Here is a 21,254-nt window from a genome sequence, read left to right on the forward strand (position 1 = left end):
AATAGATAAATGCTATTTATTTGGAAACTGAATAAAACCTATAACACATGAACTTAATGCTTTTAACATGTGGAATTAGACATGTATTATATCTTACCTAGATCAAACTTCATTTCTTTCAGAAAAAAGCTCTCACAAAGGACAAGGGACATGGAGAACTTAAGAGTAATTAGGGATATCAATATTCAAGATATCTAATTCCAAAATTGAGAAGAAAATGATAAAGACAGGCAGTCCTATAAAAGACAACCTTCCATATTTAGTAGTTTTGAAAGCTTCTGATTCCACATATAACAAGTTTGGGAATTGCCACTGCATTCTAAAAGCAAGTGAAAAGCTAAATAGACTGAAAAATAAACAACTCTTCTTGGGTTCCAAAGAAAGTGAAGGACACAGGACAAATCACTGTGGCTGTAGAGACAGGCAACTAGGACAGCAGAATCAGTGCAGTGAAAACCACCTTGAGAGCCAATGTCAGGGTGGGAAACTCTGACCTCTAATTGACAACGTACTGGAGGCCCAGGCTGATCAACTCTGAGAGTTTAAAACTCCAAAGATCTCCAGTCGTGGGGCTATGGGGCACAATATTGTGTGGTTTACCTCTAGAAGCTCATACAGGTTCCAATAGTAAATACTGGAGAAAAATCCTTTTGTGCTTCCAGCAACGGAAGGAGAACAGTAATCATTTTGCACTACACTGGAACACACTCCAGTACTCTTTCCTCAAGAATCCCATTGATGGAGGAGCCTGGTGGGCTGCAGTCCATGGGGTCACTAAGAGTTGGACACGACTGAGTGACTTCACTTTCACTTTTCACTTTCATGCATTGGAGAAGGAAATGGCAACCCACTCCAGTGTTCTTGCCTGGAGAATCCCAGGGACAGAGGAGCCTGTTGGGCTGCAGTCTATGGGGTCGCACAGAGTTGGACATGACTTAGCAGCAGCAGCAGTAGGAACATTAAAAAAAAAAAAAAATTAACAAAAAACATGGCCTGCTCTCTGGGGAAACTAGTTAACTAGAACTCATACTTCTAGGGCATTGTCAGAGTCAAATTGACCCAGGAAATGAAAATTCCAAACTCCAATTCACTTCATTTTGTCCCGCTAAAGGGAGAGAAAAAAACTGAGAAACTGTTATGATTCAGAGGCATACACTCACTAAAAGACTGGGACCCAGACAGGGGGCTGTAGAACTCTGCCTCTCCCCACACAGCCAGACACCACTTTACTAAGGGCTATTCATCGCAGCTCCTTTTACCTGGGACATCAAGTCTTGCTATTAGGAAAGCTTAGGAGGCATACCAAAAAAATAAAATAAAACAGTAAAACCAAAGCACAATTTGAAGGGAGAAAGCAAGGATCAGAACCAGACAAGTCAAGTGTATTAGAATGATCACACAACTATGACTGATATGATAAGGGCTCTAATGGAACAATGGACATCATGCAAGAACAAATGGGTGGTATAAATAGAAAGATAGAAATCCTAAGACCAAAAAATAAATGTAAAAAAATACAAAAAGAAAAGTGTATTTGATGAGCTTATTAGTAGCTTGGATACAGCTGAGGAATATCTCAGAGATAGATGATATATCAATAGAATCATCAAAAGCCAAAAAACAAAGATAAAAAAAGAATGCAAAAAGGAAAAATAGAGAAGAATATCCAGGGTTGGTGTTTTTGTTGGTATTGTTCAGTCACTGAGTCATGTTCAACTCTTTGTGACTCCATGGATTGCAGCATGCCAGGCTCCCCTGTCTTTCATTATCTCCAGGAGTTTCCTCAAACTCATGTTCTTTGAGTTGTGATGCCATCCAACCATCTCATCCTGTCACCTGCTTATCCTCCTGCCCTCAATCTTTCCTAGCATTAAGGCCTTTCCAGTGTTAGAGTTTCAGCTTCAGCATCAGTCCTTCCAATGAATATTCAGGATTGGTTTTCTTTAGAATGGACTGGTGTGATCCCCATGAGATCCAAGGGACTCTTAAAGGTCTCTTCCAGCACCACATTTCAAACATATTTTTCTTCGGTGCTCAGACTTCGTGGGCCAAGTCTCACAATTATACGTGACTACTGGAAAAACCATAGCTTTGACAATACAGACCTTTGTCAGCAAAATGATGTCATGCTTTTTAATATGCTGGCTAGTTCATCATAGCTTTGCTTCCAAGGAGCAAGGGTCTTTATTTTCATGTTTTCAGTCACCATCCTAAAGAAAATAAAATCTGTAACTTTCCATTTTTACCCCATCTATTTGTCATGAAGTGATGGGACCTGACACCATAATCTTAGTTTTCTGAATGTTGAGTTTTAAGCCTACTTTTAAAACTCTCCTCCTTCACTTTCATCCAGAGGCTCTTTAGTTCTTCACTTTCCGCCATAAGGGCGGTGTCCTCTGCATATCTGAAGTTATTGATATTTCTCCTAGCAATCTTGACTCTAGATTGTGTTTCATCCAGTCTGGAATATCACATGATGTACACTGCATATAAGTTAAAAAAGCAGGGTGACAATATACAGCCTTGATATACCCCTTGCCCTATTTGGAATCAGTCTGTTGTTCCATGTCCAGTTCTAACTGTTGCTTCCTGACCTGCATACAGATTTCTCAGGAGGCAGGTCAGGTAATCTGATATTCCCATCTCTTGAAGAATTTTCCACAGTTTGTTGTCATCCAAAACCAAAGGCTTTCAGTTCAGTTCATTTCATTCGCTCAGTCGTGTCTGACTCTTTGCATCCTCGTGGACTGCAGCATGCCACATTTCCCTGCCCATCACCAGCTCTCATAGTTTACCGAAACTCATGTGCATTGAGTTGGTGATGCCACCCAATCATCTCATCCTCTGTCGTACCCTTCTCCTCCTGCCTTCATTCTTTCCTAGAATCAGGGTCGTTTGAAATGAGTCAGCTCTTCGCATCAGGTGGCCAGAGTATTGGAGTTTCAGGTTCAACATCAATCCTTCCAATGAACACTCAGGACTGATCTCCTTTAGGATGGACTGGTTGTATATCCTTGTACTCCAAGGGACTCTCAATAGTCTTCTCCAACATCACAGTTCAAAAGCATCAATTCTTCAGTGCTCAGTTTTCTTTATGGTCCAACTCTCACATCTATACATGACTACTTGAAAAACCATAGCCTTGACTAGATGGACATTTATTCACAAAGCAATGTCTTTGCTCTTTAATAGCTGTCTATGTAGGTCATACCTTTCCTTCCAAGGAGTAAGCATCTTTTAATTTTATGGCTGAGGTCACCATTTGCAGTGATTTTGGAGCCCAAAAAAATAAAGTCTGTCACTGTTTCCACATCTATTTGCTATGAAATGGGACCACATGCAATGATCTTAGTTTTCTGGCTTAGCTTTAAGCCAACTTTTTCACTCTCCTCTTTCACTTTCATCAAGAGGCTCTTCAGTTTTTCACTTTCTGCCATGAAGGGTGGCATCATCTGCATATCTGAGTTTATTGATATTTCTCCCTGCTGGAATCTTGATTCCAGCTTATGCTTCATCCAGCTCAGTGTTTTTTTCATGATGTACTCTGCATATAAGTTAAATAAGCAGGGTGACAGTATACAGCCTTGACATACTCCTTTTCCTATTTGGAACCAGCCTGTTCCATGTCCAGTTCTAACTGTTGCTTCCTGACCTGCATACAGTTTTCTCAAGAGGCAGGTCAGGGGGTCTGGTATTCCCATCTCTTGAAGAACTTTCCACAGTTTATTGTGATCCATGCAGTCAAAGGCTTTGGCATAGTCAATAAAGCAGAAGTAGATGTTTTTCTGGAATTCTCTTGCTTGTTCAATGATCCTGCAGATGTTGACAGTTTGATCTCTGCTTCCTCTGCTTTTTCTAAAACCAGCTTGAACATCTGGAGGTTCACAGTTCATGTATTGCTGAACCCTGGCTTGGAGAATTTTGAGCATTACTTTACTAGCATGTGAGATGAGTACAATTGTGTAGTAGTTTGAGCATTCTTTGGCATTGCCTTTTTTTGGGATTGTAATGAAAACTGACCTTTTCCAGTCCTGTTGCCACTGCTGAGTTTCCCAAATTTGCTGGCATATTGCATGCAGCACTTTCACATCATCATCTTTTAGGGTTTGCAATAACTCAACTGGAATTCCATCACCTCCACTAGCTTTGTTCGTAGTGATGCTTTCTAAGGCCCACTTGACTTCACATTCCCAGATGTCTGGCTCTAGATGAGTGATCACACCATTGTGGTTTTCTGGGTCATGAAATTCTTTTTTTGTCCAATTCTTCTGTGCATTCTTGCCACTTCTTATTAATATCTTCTTCTTCTGTTGGGTCCATACAATTTCTGTCCTTTATTGTGCCCATCTGCATGAAATGTTCCCTTGGTATCTCTAATTTTCTTGCAGAGATCTCTAGTCTTTCCCATTCCATTGTTTTCCTTGATTTATTTGCATTGATCACTGAGGAAGGCTTTCTTATTTCTCCTCATTATTCTGTGGAACTCTGCATTAAGGTGAAAGGTGTGTCTACCTTTCCTTTTCTTCTTTGCCTTCCACTTCTCTTCTTTTCTCAGCTCTTTGTAATGCCTTCTCAGGCCTCCTCATATATTTATGTAAAAACATGCAGTTATACAAGCATATATATAGGAAATGAATGATAGCAATGATACAAGAGATGGTTGGAAGGAATTAGAATTATTATTACAAGATACTTACATTACACAAGACATGATATAGCATTATTTGAATTCACAATGGTAGTTGCCAGAATCCAGTTTCTGAGAATGAATAGAATCAACAGGCATAAAGAAAGAGAGATCATTTCCAGGAATCAGCTTCCTGCTATTGCCCTCGAGTTCAGATCTGAAGATTAGTCTCTTGTGGGAAGTAATGAGAAAAACCAAAACTCAAAAATAACTCCAGTGAGAGAGATGAACTATATTCTTTGTAAGTTCACCTATACCTGTATTTGTAGTTTTGTATTTCTGAATGCACTCAAGGGTTAGTTCATGTCTTAGAACCAGGGCAGTACACGTGAGGCTGGTTGACTACAGCTCAGTCTTAATGCTATAATTTAGATATTAGGGACCCGTAGTGTATATATTTTTCCTAGGCATTAACTTTTTAGTACATTTTGCATTCTACCCACAAAGTTAAAAATTAACCACATGAGCACCTCAAGTAGCATGTATAAATTATGGGGAAAATGCAAAATTGAAAATCAAAAATAATGCAATGTATACGATCATTATTTTTGACATCACTTTAGCATAAATGTGGAATGGAAAAATTAAATTGGAAGTTTGTATATTTCCTTTAAAGAAAAATAATGGTAATTTCACAAATGCATGTATGCTGCTATGTCTGACTCTTTGTGACACCATGGACTCTAGCCTGCCAAGGCTCCTCTGTCCATGGAATTTTCCAAGCAAGAATACTGGAGCACATTGCCATTTCCTACTCCAGGGGATTTTCCAATCCAGGGATAGGGAAATCCATGTCTCCCACATCTCCTGCATTGCAGATAGATTCCTTACCACTGAGCCACCAGGGAAACCCATTTTACATATAGTTATTACCAAAGAATTTCTGCAAATTACTCTTTGGGGTTTTTCAGTGGGAAAATTCAGTCAATTCAATAGCTGATAATTTCAACAAATTTTTCTTTGTTATATAAAAATTCATGTTTTCTTTCCTACTATGAAATTTAACAGACATTCATTTAATTACATTTACAAACATAGAAATTGAAAAACTGAATAATTATAATTTTTGAATTTGTAGCTATACTTTGTGGTTATAAATACAACATTTGTATTTTTTTTTTAATAAATATCAGTTCAGTTCAGTTTTTCAGTCATGTCCAAATTTATGACCCCACAGACTGCTGCACGCCAGGCTTTCCTGTCCATCACCAACTCCTGGAGCTTGCTGAAACTCATGTCCATCAAGGCAGTGATGCCATCCAACCATCTCATCCTCTGTCATCCCCTTCTCCTCCTGCCTTCAATCTTTCCCAGCATCAGGGTCTTTTCTAATGAGTCAGGTCTTCCCATCAGGTGGCCAAAGGATTGGAGTTTCAGCTTCAGCATCAGTCCTTCCAGTGAATATTCAGGACTGATTTCCTTTAGGATTGACTGGTTAGATCACCTTGCAGTCCAAAGGACTCTCAAGAATCTTCTCCAACATCACAGTTCAAAAGCATCAATTCTTCAGCACTCAGTTTTCTTTGTAGTGCAACTCTTACATCCATACATGACTACTGGAAAAACCATAGCCTTGACTAGACAGGCCTTTGTTGGCAAAGTAATGTCTTTGCTTTTTAATATTCTGTCTAGTTTGGTTAGTGCTTTTCCTCCTATATATATATATATATGTGTGTGTGTGTGTGTATGTATATATATAACAAATATATAAAACAAATTATATATAACAAATATATAACAAAATATATTTTACTATAAATACAATATTTGATATATAATACAGAAAAAATATTTCAATGAGATACTAGCAGTTTAACTTGACCTCTACCTGTGCAAAGAGCTGACTCATGTGAAAAGACCCTGATGCTGGGAAAGATTGAGGGCAAGAGGAGAAGGGGGTGACAGAGGATGAGATGGTTGGATGGCATCACTGACTACAATGAATTTGAGTGGAAATAGTGAAGGAAAGGGAAGCCTGACATGCTACAGTCCATGAGGTCACAAAGAGTCAGACATGATTTATCTACTAGACAACAACCACCACTAAACATATAGTAATTCTTGTCACTGTTACCTGCTAATCTTCTCTTGAATCCTCTAAGTTTCATTCAATCTTCTCTGTTATCCTTTCTAGCAGACAAGTATCCTTGAATACTTAGAAAATTATGAGAGTATTTTAACTGTTTTTCTCTGTATTTATGTTTTTAATTTTGCTTTTCAAGATATTTAGTCTCCACCTGTACATAGAGTCCTTATGTAAAACAAAGTTTACTTATGCAAAAATGTATGAGGCTTCCCTGATAGCTCAGTTGATGAAGAATCAATTCATTTCATTCTCCAGCTGAAGCCCTACAGTCTTAAATCACAAACTTGTCTAGAGAGACCCTTGGAAAGGAAAAATGCTGTTTATTTTTCCAGCCTCATCACAGGTACCACATATGTCTTTCTTCCTCTTAATTAAATCTGTTATTCATCTGTGAATGTCACCTCCTCTGAGGATTCTTCCATGTCGCAACCTACACAGTAGATTGGGTTTGGCATCCCGTAGTCTGACTATCATTGACCCATACTCTTTAGTAGTGGTTCCTTGTTTTTATCTCTCTAGCTGACACGTTTCATGGAGGCAGAGACTATGTCTGCTGTTTGAATGGGAATCTGCAAGCCAAGTATAAAGATTTTGAATAAGAGAATAGCACTTTTTAAATGGTAAAGTTTTAATAACATGTTTCCATTCTCTGTGCACATGTTCTGGAATATTCTTTCCCTTTAATATTCTCGACCAACTTTTTTTATCCATAGGCTTCAGCTTAAATGTTATTTCTTCAGAGTTGTTCTCTAGATCATGAAATGAAATACAGCCTTCTATAATACACTATAAAAATATGGTGTAATTTCCCAACATACTGCAGATCATGTTTTGCAGTATATATTTATTCCATTGAGTATTTGGCAGTGTCTGTTTCTCTCTCTACAAGTCTTTAACTTTGGCAAAAGGGATTTTTTTTTTCATTTCTCTCCACTATTTTAGTCAAGGTTGCACAGAGTGAAATATGTGCTCAAGAAGAATTTGTTTAGTAAAAGGTGAATGGACAGTTTTTGTTTGGTTTTGCTGGTTTTGTTTTCCTTAGGACTTGTTTTTATTTTATGTCCTGTTTTATCAGAAATAAAATATGCCAACATTATGACAAGCATTGGTTACTTTCAGTTTCTAGTTCATGAAGACAAAAATCTGGAATGCGTTGCTGCAGAAAATGCATTTTAATATTGACAGGATAAATGCAAAGAGTTTGGGGGGTCTATTTAATTGGACATTTACATCGGAGAAGTAACTTTTCTTATTTGCATTTTGTTTCACTAGCAGAATATTTTTTGAAAAGGTCTATTTCTTATTTTCAAAGTTGTCATACAATAGACACATGTGTCACTCAACAATTAATGGTGCTTTTACCATAACTTTATGGACAAACTGATCAGGGCTGCTCCTTTGTTGTCTCTGTGTCTGGAAATCAAACACATAAGTGGTCATTGAAGCTTATTTTGCTTGCATCCTAGTGCAAACTGTAAATTTTCCAGCTCATTTATGTAAAGTAAAGATTACCTCAGATCTGGAAGTTAGATTCGATTAGCATTTCACTAAAGATCAGCATGCAATGTGAGTAATGTCTTTTTTCTAGAAGATTAGGAAGCAGTATGTATTATTTGGATAATGATAAGTGTAACAATTCTGAGGCCACCTTCAAGGAGACCTATGCAAGAAAAACAGTCATTTCTGGCAGCTAACAAATGCATAATTTATTTATAATGATTTAGGAATTTTAGTCACATAGAATTTTTTTTTTTTTAAAGAACGGTAACTCTTACACATTTGCATCTGGAGAAATAAGTTTTATACAAACAGTTTTAATAATATTCCTGCAGGAGTACAAATAGGATTTAACAATAGGAATGAATTTTAAATGGTCATCTATTATTAATACTGAATATATAAACCCTAATAAGGAAGAGCACAAATAGTTTAATAAGACACTATGCTATGGATATGGATATGTCAATAACTCTCAAGCGATTGGTATATTCATCCATTCTTCATTAAAAATGCATGGCTATTTAATTCCAGACAAACTCAACTACAGACAGTATGTTTTAGAAAAAGAGGCAAGCCTTTTAATAATAGGTTTGTTTGTTTATTTTTAACATAATTTATCAGTGATACTTTTGTTGCAAAATATCTTCACAGAAACTGGAAATGTATTAAAGATTTATAGCCATTTCCCTTTAGAGGAATGTTTACATGAGATGCACTTTAAAATGCTAAAGAATAACAAAGAAGTTAAGGCAGAGATGTGTCCTTTAAAGTGCTATTGTATAAAGAAACTCAGCCTTTACTTTTCCACAACAGCAGCTTTCATTTGGCAAGGAAAACATTTTTATCCAATTTTAAGTTATTTAACCCTTAAAAATTTGAATTAATATCATTATACTCACTGAAGTATAAGCAAATTTACCTATTGACTGTTTAGGCTAAGAGAGAATGGAAATTAATGGTTGGGTTCCTAGTGATCTAATTTAATATAAGAATGAATGTATAGGGAGAGCAATAGGAACAAAATGAGAGAATATTGAATGAAATAACAAACACTAGGAAAAGAGCAAGATAATAGTGAAAAGCTAGCATACAGAAAAGTTAAATGTATATGCTTTTTTTTTCCTGTTCTGAAACCATATTCTATATTTATCAGATTTTCCTTACAGCTAAGGTAGTTATAGCAGATTATTGTTCTCCATTATATGAAAGATTATACTAATAATATAAACCTATCATGTGGAATGTTTAGCCAAATATATAGTTTATTTTTATAAACACTTTTAAAATGGTTATTTAACAACTAAGGAATTTTAATCAATTAAAACCAGCCATATAATCATAAATTACCAAGCTATTTTCCTATTCTGGGACATTTTATCAAATATCAAGTTTTTAAAGGTTATATTAACTTTGTTAATGCTTAATTTAAGCTAAAACATAATATCTTAAAATATTCATTCACTCACTCAAATTATTTCTTAAAAATCAATTGCATTCCTTTCCTGTTTTAACCACAGAGAATACTAATTTGCTAAAGCTTAAAGGAGATCTGCTAAAGTTAAAGCTTAGATGAGAAAAGGGCATTGAAGCAATAATCAGATACATACAAGATGATGAACTGCAATTATCTATAGAAAGTACAGAATAGCATGAGAGTTACCAAAGTTAGACTGGGACTCAGGGAAGGCATGCCAGAAAAATTTATACATAAGGTAAGATCTGAAAAACAAATATTGATAGAAAGCTATCAATAAATAGTTCAGAGCACTGCACTAAAGGAAGCATCATGTGCCTCCGTCCAGATATGATACAAGAGCTTAATGGATTCAAGCATCTAAAAGTAAACAAGCATGCCTGGAAATTAGTGAGGGGACTAAAACTAATGCAAAATGAGACTAGAGAGTTTCTAGATCATGAAAAGGCTTGGCAAATCTTAAGAATTTGAATTTAGTTTCATGCTAATTGAGGGGCCCATAAAGAATTTTAAGAAGGAAAACAATGTGTATTTCTTTCCATTTTGAAAATAAAAGTTAGCTTCAGGAGAATGGAATGGGGGAGCAGTGTGGGCTGAAAATGAAGAGACAATCAGCAGGCATCACTGTCAAGAATTAATTGTAGACTGAATTAGAGAGATTGCAGTTGCAGATAAGAATATTGGATAGATTTGAAATATATTTTCAAGTTAAGTAAACATAACTTGTTAATTGACAGATGATGAAAAGTGAAGAGTCATAGAGACCTTTCTATTTGCAACAAACAGCTAAATGACATCATCATTTATAGACTGGATAATTTAAAGAAAAAATAAACTTTATGGGAAATATCAAGAAATGCATTTAGGATATATTTTGCCTAAAGTCCATTGAAACATCTGAGTGGAAATATCTAGCAGTTAACTGGAGATAAGTTAGAACTCAGGATAGTTTTGGACTCCAGGTATGTTAGCTGATTGTCATGAAGAGAGAGAGAATTTAATCTAAAGCAAGAGAGATTATTTGGGAAGGGAGAGTGGAAAAGTACATCATGTGAAATGCTGGGCTGGATGAAGCACAAGCTGGAATCAAGATTGCTGCGAGAAATACCAGTAACATCAGATATGCAGATGACACCACCCTCATGGCAGAAAGCAAAGAAGAACTAAAAAGACTCTTCATGAAAGTTAAAGAGAGTGAAAAAGTTGGCTTATAACTCAACATTTATAAAACTAAGATCATGGCATCCAGTCCCATCACTTCATGGCAAATAGATGGGGAAACAATGGAAACATTGACAGACTTTATTTTTTGGGGCTCCAAAATCACGGCAGATGATGACACCAGCCATGAAATTAAAAGACGTTTGCTCTTTGGAAGAAAAGCTATGAACAACCTAGAAAGCATATTCAAAAGCAAAGACATTACTTTGCCAACAAAGGTCTGTCTAGTCAAAGCTATGGTTTTTCCAGTAATCATGTATGGATGTGAAAGTTGGACTATAAGGAAACCTGATCACCGAAGACTTGATGCTTTGAACTGTGGTCTTAGAGAAGATTCTTGAGAGTCCCTTGGACTGCAAGGAGATCCAAAGTCAATCCTAAAGGAAATGAGTCCTGAATATTCATTGGAAGGACTGATGCTGAAGCTGAAACTCCAATACTTTGGCCACCTGATGCGAAGAACTGACTCATTAGAAAAGCCCCTGATGCTGGAAAAGATTGAAGGCAGGAGAAGAAGGGAACAATATAGGATGAAATGGTTGGATGGCATCACCAAATCAATTGACATGAGTTTAAGTAAGTTCCAGGAGTTGGAGATGGACAGGGAAGCCTGTTGCACTGTAGTCCATGGGGTCCAAAGAGTCAGACATGACTGAACAATTGAACTGAACTGAACTGAATGGAAAATTGTGGTGAATTCTGTGTAGAGGTCATACATACATGCTAAGATGCTTTAGTTGTGTTCGACTATTCATGACTCTATGGACTGTAGCCCACTAGTCTCCTCTGTCCACGGGATTCTCCATGCAAGAATACTGGAGTGGATTGTCATGTCAAGTGCAATCCTCTTAAAAACCATGCAAGTGTCAAGAAGAGAGTGTAAGAAAAGAAGTGTAATATTTTTTTCCTCCCAAGAATACCAATTTAGATTAAAATATTTGAAAACAGAAGTCATTTTAAAATTAAAATCATATAAAAAATTTTGTAAACATCTCTTTGAATTAGGAAAAAATCCTACCTGTGAGGAGGTCTGTAACAACAGATGAAAGTTTGTTCTAAAAGTAGAACACTGAAACCAGAAGATCAGTCAATATTAGAATTGAACTGGGAAGCTTAATTTACATAAAGGAAGAAAACTGAATTTATGGAGTAATCTGTGATATTGGAGATTTGTTTGAAAAATGAGAGCTTCCAATTTCTCTTAGGTTAAAAAAGCTGAAGATAGTATCTTCATCACAGGAAAAAAAAAATAAGTAAACATGGTCAAGCTAAAATATCATTTCTTTTGAGTCCATCAGAATTCTGAGATCACAAAAAAACCATGTAACCTAAAGTTCAAGAAAAGGGCAAGTCCTTCTGAAGAATAATGGAACATGCCAATCATCTCAACTGTGGTGGAAGATGAGGAAAATAATGTCTGTGTGGCCTCAAAAAAATTTAATCAGCTAATTATAAAGAGCTGCTGAGCACTAAGCAGCCTAGCTTTTCAATCATAAATAACTTAGATGGTTGTATACCTGTTTCTACAGCCTGACTGCACAAAACAGCTAATATTCTATTAAAAATTAAACAACACACATACAAAAACAAGAGGATCCAACCCACTATAAAGAAAAAAAAGTGAAAAATACTAGGTTGATAAATTATTCGGATATTGAAACTATTATACAGATTTGAAATAATGATGATAATATTAAAATATGCAGTGGGAAATGTGGACATCAATGAATATAGGAGAATGTCTTAGCCTGGATTTTCTAGTGAAATAGACCCAACAGAATATATATTTTTTATAAGAAATCCAATGTGTTATAAAAATTAAATCAATATATTTATATAAAATATATCAATTCAGTTCAGTTCAGTCACTCAGTTGCAACCAACTTTTTGCAACCCAATGAACTGCAGCACACCAGGTTTCCCCGTCCATCACCAACTCCCGGAGCTTGCTCAAACTCATGCCCGTCAAATATGTGATCCCATCTAACCATCTTATCCTCTGTTGTCCCCTTCTCCTCCTGCCTTCATCAGAGTCTTTTCCAGTGAGTCATTTCTTCACATCAGGTAGCCAAAGTATTGAAGCTTCAGCTTCAGCATCAGTCCTGCCAATGAATATTCAGGACTGATTTCCTTTAAGATTGATTGGCTGGATCTCCTTGTAGTCCAATGGACTCTCAAGAATGTTATCCAATACCACAGTTCAAAAGCATCAATTCTTCGGCGCTCAGCTTTATTTATGGTCCAATTCTCACATCCACACATGACTACTGGAAAAACCATAGCTTTGACTAGATGGATATTTGTCAGCAAAGTAATGTCTCTGCTTTTTAATATGCTGTTTAGGTTAGTCACTGCTTTTCTTCCAAGGAGCAAGTGTCTTTTAATTTCATGGCTGCAGTCACTATCTACGTGATTTTGGAGCTCAAGAAAATAAAGTCTGCCACTGTTTCCAACATTTTCCCGTCTATTTGCCGTGAACTGATGGGACCGTATTCCACGATCTTAGTTTTTTGACTGTTAAGTTTTATGCCAGCTTCTTAACTCGCCTCTTTCACTTTTATCAAGAGGCTGTTAATTCCTCTTTGCTTTCTGCCATAAGGATAGTGTCAAATGCATATCTGAGGTTATTGATATTTCTCCCAGAAATCATAATTCCAGTTTGTGCTTCATCTAGCCCAGCATTTCATATGATGTATTCTGCATATAAGTTTAATAACCAGGGTGACAATATACAGCCTTGACATACTCCTTTCACAATTTTGAACCAGTCTGTTATTGCTTGTCCAGTTCTAACTCTTGTTTTTTGACCTGCATACAGATATCTCAGGAGGCAGGTAAGGTGGTCAGGTATTTCCATCTCTTTAAGACTGATCTCCGTTCAATTCCAAGGTGAACTGTTCAATTAACTTGAAGTCTATGCCCCAACCACTAATGCCCAAGAAGGTGAAGTTGAACACGTCTATGAGAAGCTATAAGACCTTCTAGAACTAACATCATAAAAGATGTCACTTTCATCATAGGGGACAGGAATGCAAAAGTAGGAAAGCGAGAGATATCTGGAGTGGCAGGCGAGCTTGGCATTGTAGTACAAAATGAAGCATGGCAAAGGCTAACAGAGTTTTTGCCAAGAGAACACCCTGATCATAGCAAACACCCTCTTACAACAACACAGGAGCTGATGCTTTTCATGGACATCACCAGATTATCAACACAGAAATCAGATTGATTATAGTCTTTGCAGCCGAAGATGAAGCTCTATACAGTCAGCAAAAACAAGACCAGGATCTGACTGTGGCTCAGATCACAAATTCCTTATTTCAAAATTCAGTTTTAAATTGAAAAAAGTAGGGAAAACCACTAGACAATTCAAGAATGACTTAAATCAGATCCCTTACAGCTATACAGTGGAAGTGACAAATAGATTCAAGGGATTTGATATGATAGATAATTTACGTGAAGAACTATGGATGGAGATTCACAATACTGTACAGGAGGCAGTAATCCAAACCATCCCCAAGAGAAAGAAATGCAAAAAGGCAAAATTGCTGTCTGGCCTTACAAATAGCTAAAAAAAGAAAAGAAGTGAAAGGCAAAGGAGAGAAAAAAAAAATAGGTATACCTATCTGAATGCAGAGTTCCAAAGAACAGCAGGGAGCAATAAGAAAGCCTTCCTAAGTGATCAGTGCAAACAAACAGAGGAAAACAATAGAATGGAAAGACTAAAGCTCTCTTCAAGAAAATTAGAGATTTAAAGGGAATATATCATGCAAAGATAGGCAGAATAATGGACAGAAGTGGTATGGACCGAACAGGAGATGATGGAATTCCAGCTGAGCTATTTCAAATCCTAAAATATGATGCTGTCAAAGTGCTGCACTCAATATGCCAGCAAGTTTGGAAACTCAGCAGTAGCCACGGGAGTGGAAAAGGTCAGATTTCATTCCAATCCTTAAAAAAGGCAATCCCAAAGAATGTTCAAACTACTGCACAATTGCACTCATCTCACATGCTAGCAAAGTAATGCTCAAAATTCTCCAAGCTAGGCTTCAACAGTATGTGAACTGAGAACTTCCAGATGTTCAAGCTGGATTTAAAAAGTCAGAGGAACCAGAGCTCAAATTGCCAACATCCATTGGATCATAGAAAAAGCAAGATAATTCCAGCAAAACATCTGCTTCAATGACTACACTAAAGCCTTTGACTTGGAGGATAACAAACTTAGACAGGGTATTAAACAGCAGAGACATCACTTTGCTGACTAAGGTCTGTATAGTCAAAGCTATGATTTTTCCAATAGTCCTGTATGGATATGGGTGTTGGACCATAATGAAGGGTGAGTGCCAAAAAATTGATATTTTTGAATTGTGTGCTGGAGAGGACTCTTGAGAGTCCCTTAGACTACAAAGAGATCAAACCAGTCAATGATAAAGGAAATCAATCCTGAATACTCATTGGGAGGACTTATGCTGAAGCTCCAATACTTTGGCCACCTGATGTGAAGAGCTGACTCATTGGAAAAGACTCTGATGCTTGGAAAGATTGAAAGCAAGAGGACAAGATGAATGACAAAGGATGAGATGGTTGGATAACATCACTGACTTCATGGACATGAGTTTGAGTAAACTCCTCTGTGAAATGGTGAATGACAGGGAAGACTGGCTTGCTGCAGTCCATAGGGTTGGAAAAAGTCAGATGCAAATTAGTGACTGAACAACAACAATAAAACAGAGCATGAGAAAGAATAAGACATCCAAGAGCCCTACTACAATCCCAGAGGGAAAGAGAAATAGAATGGCATAGACAAAATACTTGAAGAGTTAACAGCCAGTATATTGCCTCGGATTGACCTAATTGCCTTTATAATAAAGCTTTATTCTGTGTATACGGCATTTCAATGTCTCTCTTTTGCTTTCAATAGTATCATTATTTTACTCTGATTTTTAAACCTTTATCACTTATTTTCATTTTCTATCCAAACTATGTTTCCAGTTATACTAACTCCAACACTCAGTACATGAGTATACCCAGCTATTTCAAGTTTCAGAAATGTTCTTTTGCAACATGTGTATCTGTACATGTAGATTTCTTTTCTTAAAATCCTCATCCACACCCAAGTCAAGCTAAATTATATCCAAGCTTTTGTTGAAGGTTACTTTTATCAGAGGCATTCTCTAACTTCCAGGCTATTTTATTACGTTCCCATATGACTGCCAACTTCTTTTTCTTATAACATTCAAAGTAATTTATTATAATGTTTACTTTTCTTATGCACTTTTTCCTAAGTAAGGAGTAAATCTCTTGAGTTTGATGAATGTACTCTGCTGCTAAGTCACTTCAGTCGTGTCCGACTCTGTGCGACCCCATAGATGGCAGCCCACCAGGCTTCCCCGTCCCTGAGATTCTCCAGGCAAGAACACTGGAGTGGGTTGTCATTTCCTTCTCCAATGCATGAAAATGAAAAGTGAAAGTGAAGTTGCTCAGTCGTGTCCAACTTTTAGTGACCCCATGGACTGCAGTCTACCAGGCTCCTCCATCCAGGGGATTTTCCAGGCAAGAGTACTAGAGTGGGTTGCCATTGCCCTCTCCCCTATCAGCTCCTATAAATCCACTAATCTGGCCTCGTTCTAGACATGGATGCTGACTGAAGAAGGCAGAAGTGCTCCCTTCCCTTCTGAGCTCACAAACCGCTATAGTTTTATGTATTTTCCTGTGTAGTTCAATGACCTGAGCATGGAAGATACTTTCACAAGATAAACGTTCATTAAATTTATAAATGACTTATTTAATAAAGTAAAAATGATACATTTAATATTAATAATAACAGGAAATATGAATGGCTCACAGACTTTAATATAGTGTTTATGAACAGTTGTTTCTTTCATTATTACATTGGAATGTTATACTTTTTAAATTTATTATTTTATGATCAGCACACTTGTAGATTCATAACTTGAAAAAATCTAGGCATCAGGAGTTTAGAATAAAAAAAGCAATTTTACATAGCTTAACAGTTTATGAAAACACAAGTTAGCAGATATTGTAAATCACCTATAGAATGTAAAAATTTTCCCAGAGCACAATCTAACTGTGCTGAAGAGGGCTGTAGATATAACTTGTAGCAAACCATTCAAAGCAGACTCTATTAATCTTAATTTTTACTGTTGCATTTATCAGAATTAACACATGGAAGATTATATATGTGAACTATTTATATGATAATGAAATCATGTAAAATTTGTAGTATGCACAAATCAAACATTTCTATTTGTTTTCTTTCTTGCTATGCTTATTTTGTTATATTTGTGACTTGTAATTTATTTTCATATTCCATATTTATGAATAAGAAGTCATAATTTATATAAACTATATTCACACAAGATAGTGTATTATAAAGACTTTGTCAGTCTTTTGCTGATGTATTTGTCTCCTTCTTTAATATATTGTAAATATATGCTGTAAATAATGGTGCATATTGTTACATTCTGAACAGACAAATACTACATATGTAATTCTAAATAAACTAGGAATTTGGTCTAGTCATTGTTGAGAACATTTTTAACACATTCAGTCATTCTGTGGCTAAAGCTTTTGAATTAAGAAAGACCCCAAGGATGGGAAGATAATAAAAATATGACAAAAATGAAATTCTTTTCTCTATATTCTGGAATTTAAAAATTGGTCGCTATTCATATTTTATATTTCTATAGAATTTTATTTTTTGAGTAGCCTCCCAATTATTACAATACTGCCCTTTCTGTTTATAACTTGAAAAATGCTACCCATTTGGAAATTCAATACTTTGGAAGTGTTATCACAATAAGACATATTATTTCTTCCCAGAATCTTGATTTTTCCTGAAAATCTTTGAGTAAGCACTTATAAAGTTTCTAATATTTATTTCTATTCTATAAGTTCTTTGAGATGCCCTGGTGGCTCAGATGATAAAGACTCAGCATGCCACATGGGAGACCAGGATTCAATCTCTGCGTTGAGAAGATCCCCTGGAGGAAATTGCAACCTATAGCAGTATTCTAGCCTGGAAAATCCTATGGACAGAGTAGCCTAGTCGGCTACAGTCTGTGGGGTCGTGAAGAGTCAGACATGACTGAGCAACTAGCACACACACACGTATCTTCTTTATTCATTTCTACCTTTTCTTAGTCATTTAAACTTAAATCTTAGAATCCATTTTTTTTCCCCCTTTGGACTGTACATGTCTTAATGTAATACAATCACATGAGAAATTGTTCACCAATTTACTTGTTCCCAAAAGCTGTTTAGCTTTTGTGTATTTTGTAATATAAATCTCCAGGTTTTTCTCAATTAAATTATTTAAATTCTGATTATATGTATATGCATATATCCACTGTGCTAAATTTGAATTTATAACTAAATACATAGTAAATATATTATACTTTATTTAAGCTATTATTGACAACTAAAAAGTATATATATTTAAGATATGAAAGTTGATATCTTGATATTATGAAATAATAATGACGATAAATCTAGTTAATACTTGCCTTTTGGAAGTTTTCTGTGTGCCTCTGGGATTTTACAAAAGATCTACATTAGTGTTTATTATCACTAATAGGGAAATTCAAAGGTTTTTGCTTTCATGAAGAAAGGAAAAAATTAAAAAAAAAGCAACTTCACACTAACAATCTATTTTACAGGTGGTGATGTATATATTTCAATGGTACTCTCTCAAATAGGTTCATCAATATGATTTTTCTAGATTCCACGTATATGAATTAATATACAATATTTGTTTTTCACTTTCTGACTTACTTTCCTCTGTATATAGGCTATGGTTAATCCACTTCAGTTCAACTGACTCAAATGCATTCCTTTGTATGGCTGAATAATATTCCATTTCTTTATCCATTCATCTGTCTACAGACAATAACATAGGGAGCTCAGTCTGGTGCTCTGTGATGGCCTAGAAGGTGAAATGGGAGACAGTTGGGAAACAAGCTGAAGAGCAAGGGGATATTTGCTCTTGAGCCATATAAATATACTTATAAGGATATAAGTATACTTATAGCTGATTCATGCTGTTGTATACCAGAAACCACCAGAACATTGCAAAACACTTATCCTCCAATGAAAAATTTAAAAGTAGAATTCAGTGGTTGTTTTGTAATGAGCCTATAGAGGCAGCACACACTGAGAAGGAAAGTGGCACTGCTAAAGTCTTTCTGTTGGAACTACACTCAGCATCCCAGCCTCAAACTGTTGTAGCCTTGGACTGTGAATGTGGGCTTCTGTGCATGATCAAAAATTTATTCTGTGCAGCCGTTAGCTAGATGTGGCCTAAAGTAATCACTTTTCACTTTATACCATTTTGGTCTAAGAAAAGTTCCATAGGAACTTTCTACCTTTGGATAGTAGGGGAAACATGTCTATCCATCATCACACATAAATGCCTTTTACTTCCTCTCTCCCTCCTTCTAATCCATCCTTCCCTGCATTCTTGGTCTCTCTTTTTTCCTTTCCTTATTCCTTCCTTTCTTTCTCCTTCTCTTCTTTCTTTTTTGTTTCCACATTTAAGATCTACCCTCCAAGCAAATTTCAAGTATTCATTGCAATATTAACTATAATTAATCAAAATCACATTTTACCTTAGATGTCTGGAATTTATTCATTTTGCATAACTGACACTTTGACTTGTTGATCAACATCTTCCCATTTCTCCCTCCCAATAGCCTCTGAAATCTACCATTCTACTCTATGCTTTTTGAGTTTAACTGTTTTAGGTTCCTCATATATGAGGTAGTGTAGTATTTGTCTTTTTGTGTCTGGCTTATTTCACTCAGCATAATGCTCTCATATTGGAGAAGGAAATGGCAACCCACTCCAGTGTTCTTGCCTGGAGAATCCCAGGGACGGGGGAGCCTTGTGGGCTGCCGTCTATGGGGTTGCACAGAGTCGGACTCGACTGAAGTGACTTAGCAGCAGCAGCAGCAGCAATGCTCTCATGGTCCATTCAAGTTGTCACAAATGATAGGATTTCCTTCTTCATCATGATGAAATAATATTCTATTGTAAACATATTCCACATTTTCTTTATCCTTTCATCCATCAATGGACATTTAGGTTTTTTCTATGTATTAGTTTTGGGGATTAATGCTAAAATGTACAGAGAGTGCAGATATCTCTTTGGGATCCTGATTTCATTTCCTTTGGGTATATACCTGGAAAATAAAGTAATTCTAATTTTAGTTGTTTGAGTAATATCATATTATTTTACATAGTGGCCATATCAAAACACCTTCCTTGTGCCTTAAGGTTTTTCTATATGTATGATTATTTCATCTGCAAACAGATAATTTACTTCTTTTCTAATTGGAATGCCTTTTAGTTATTTTTCTTGTCTAATTATCCTTGCTAGAACTTCTGGTACTTTGTTGGGAAGAAGATATTAGAGTGAGTTTCCTTGCTTTATTTTATATCTTACAGGTAAAATGTTTCATTACTATATTATCTGTGTTTTTTTCATACCTGGCCTTTATTGTGTTTGGAGAGGTTTCTATTTTGTTGACAGTTTAATCATGAATGGATATTGGACTTTGTTAGATACTTCCTCTGCTTCTATTGAGGTGATGGTGTTTTTTTTTTTTTTTTTTTCAAATTTCATTTTGTTACTGTGTTGTATTGCACTGATTAGTTTGTATATGTTTGAACAGCCCTTGGATTCGTGGGATAAATCCCACTTGGTCATGGTATATGACCCTTTTAATGTGCTGTTGAATTCTATTTGCACCTTAATATTAAGTACAATTACCTCCACAAAGTTTTTTTCTTTTTTTCATATAAACCCACATTCTGATTTTGAGGTGGCCATGAGTTTTGAGAGACACTAATTAACCCAGTACACTATCTAATCAATTTTTGGAGCAAATGACAAGATTCTGAGTGGTAAGATTTAATGATCTTAAACAAATGTTTATCTTCCATGTATATACATAATCACTAGCTTTACTTTGCATCTTTCTTTGAGGTAATTTTAAATATTTTTAAATGTCAAGATTTTATAAATATGACTATGAACTGGACAATATTAATTTGTACATAAACATGATTATATGAAGATTTGTACATATTTATTAGCAAATAAATCCCAGTTTTCTATGATCAAGAAGAGTCTTAAACCCAACTCAAACTGAGTGATCATGGGAAGCTGGGATTTATTTGCTAATAAATATGCACATATGTGAATAGGGTATAAAGAACAAATTTGGAAGTAAAAAATATCATAAATGAAAGATATGAAGAAGTGTGAT

Source organism: Bos indicus, chromosome 12, assembly GCF_029378745.1.
Source record: "Bos indicus isolate NIAB-ARS_2022 breed Sahiwal x Tharparkar chromosome 12, NIAB-ARS_B.indTharparkar_mat_pri_1.0, whole genome shotgun sequence".
In the NCBI taxonomy this organism is placed as follows: Eukaryota; Metazoa; Chordata; class Mammalia; order Artiodactyla; family Bovidae; genus Bos; species Bos indicus.